This window comes from Octopus bimaculoides, chromosome 23 (genome assembly GCF_001194135.2).
Source record: "Octopus bimaculoides isolate UCB-OBI-ISO-001 chromosome 23, ASM119413v2, whole genome shotgun sequence".
NCBI lineage: Eukaryota > Metazoa > Mollusca > Cephalopoda > Octopoda > Octopodidae > Octopus > Octopus bimaculoides.
In genome coordinates this window covers 24,429,505-24,432,024 of record NC_069003.1, presented here as the reverse complement: position 1 = coordinate 24,432,024, position 2,520 = coordinate 24,429,505, and the positions used below count along the sequence as shown (strand labels likewise).

At 31.5% G+C, this 2,520-nt stretch overlaps 1 protein-coding gene across 1 annotated transcript in view; it reads left to right on the top strand.

Moving 5' to 3' along the window:
• LOC128250608 (sortilin-related receptor-like) overlaps positions 1–2,520 on the top strand; it is a 28,174-nt gene that overhangs the window by 530 nt on the left and 25,124 nt on the right. The gene's annotated exons all lie outside the window — the stretch shown is intronic.

Here is a 2,520-nt window from a genome sequence, read left to right as displayed (position 1 = left end):
AAAAATATTGTACCTGTTATCAACGTAGCAACATTCTCATATGAAAGGTTGTTTATCATACAATTTTGTGTACATAGGTCATTAAACAAGTATTTACGATGGATCGCGTTATAGCTCTTATCTCAATTGATATATATATATATATATATATATATATATATCTTTTATCGTTTATTTGTTTCAGTCATTAGACTGTGGTCATACTGGGGCACCGCCTAGAAGGATTTTCAGCCGAATGTATCGATCGGAATACTTACTTTTTATAAGCCTGGTACTTATTCTATCGGTCACTTTTGCCGAACCGCTAGGTTACGGGGACGTAAGCGCACCAGCACCGGTTGTCAAATAAATGATTAGGAGAACACACGCAGACACAAAGACACACACACAGATGTATGTGTGTGTATGTGTGTGTGTGTGTGTGTGTGTGTGTGTGTGCATATATACGACGGTTTGCTTTCAATTTCCGTCTATTAAATGCACTCACAAGGCTTTGATCGACACGAGGCTATAGTAGAAGACACTTGCCCAAAGTATCACGTAGTGGGACTGAACCCGGAACCATGTAGTTGGGAAGCAAGCTTCTTACCACATGTATGTTTTTATGTATGTATACACAGATACGTACAATGCACGTCGACCCTAGCGTGTCACCGACAAAGCGACAAGACTTTTTCAGTTAAAAGACTCTCTGGTGTTTGTTAATATGTAGTTGAGTCGGTGTGTTGGTTGAGCTGTCGATGCATATACCCATATTTGTGCAGCTATGTTTTTGTGCGAATTTGTTGGTACATTACCTTACGTACCGATGGCGATAGGTACAAATGAGAATTTATAGTCAGGGTACAAGAGCTGCAAGTTCCGCATTAATTCGCCACAAATATTCTGCTTGCTTCGTTATCAACAGGTTTGAACTCTCTCAGAGGTATTTAAATATTGGATATTATTTTTATACGGCTCAGAAATTAGGAATACTTATAAATATTTTTAATATCTTTAAACATTCATTATATTTTTGAAGTTTACGTGTTTTTAAATGCTTGTGTACCTTTATTTTATTTAATTTTTGGTATTTTCGCTACTGAGAATTGTGTATAATTATTGAATCAAGGATGATATGCACATACATGTATATTAAATCTTTTGTTGGAGATGGGATATTGTTCCTATGATTTTCCACCTGTATTGTCTCCATTCAAACTATAATATATATTACAGTTCTATATTTAAGAGATGAGGAATTATTTACATTATTTACATTTGACGGATATTTGTCCTCATCTTGTTTGTTGTTAACACAACGTTTCAGCTGATATACCCTCCAGTCTTCGTCAGGTGTCTTGGGGAAATTTAGAACCTGGGTTCTCATTCCTAACGATGTTACTATTATTATATTATTATTATTATTATTACTATTATTAATCAGGTCGCTGCCGTGAATCGAACTCGGAATCTTGGGGTTAGTAGCCCGCGCTCTTAACCACTACGCCATAAACAAGATGAGGACAAATATCCGTCAAATGTAAATAATGTATAATATATATATATATAATAATATAGATTTAATCAAAAGATTAAATGTGGTACTTAAAATGTTTGTGGCACCAGAATTTGGTAGGGTAAAATCCAAAAACAAAATCAAGAGATTTGGTGAATTAAATTTGAAGAAAAGCAACAAAAATGTATTAGGTTATAGCAGTACGTACTTTTCGTGTAGTGAAGGATTTTTTTCAGAATAATATTGTAGATTAATGTCTTTAATTTCACTCCATAATTAATACTGTTTACTTCTTAACACAAGGTGAAAAATAACAAATAACTCACAAAGCAAGAGAAGTAAGAATATAAAATCTTTCAGATGTTTCCTGAGATTGTACCTTTAATACTATTTATATGAACTTTATGCATCATCTCAAGGTTCTAATGGTTAAGAAAATTATACAATCTCATCTTACAGTTTTCAAAACTACTGTGGAATTTACATGGGTAATATTAGTTTACAAAATAATGTTTGTAAAGGATTTAAGAATATTACAAACTTGGTTGTAATATTAAGAACATTACAAATTTGGTTGGGTATATGTATGCAAGTTGGGCATTTAATGATCAAATTAAATTATGTAGTTATAAAGTGGTAGTATTAAAAATCTTAATTATGGAAATTATTTCTCCAGAATAAGTAGCAGAATGTAATGTATTATAAATGACTAAGTAAATGAGATTTAGATCAAGAACATAATTGTCTTAATTAGATATAGCGCAACTTTAATCGAGAAGCTGGCAAAGGTATGTGAACGAAAAATTAAGAGTTTTATAAGATGGGCTGAATAGAGAATCGGTAAGTGATAATAATAAAGAAAAACGAATATATTAAATCAAAAAGTATTAACTTAAATCATTATACATACACAAACGTGCATTATATATATATATGTGTGAGTGAGTGTATGTGTGTGAGTATGTGTATACATGTATTATATATATATATATATATATATATATATATATATATATATATAT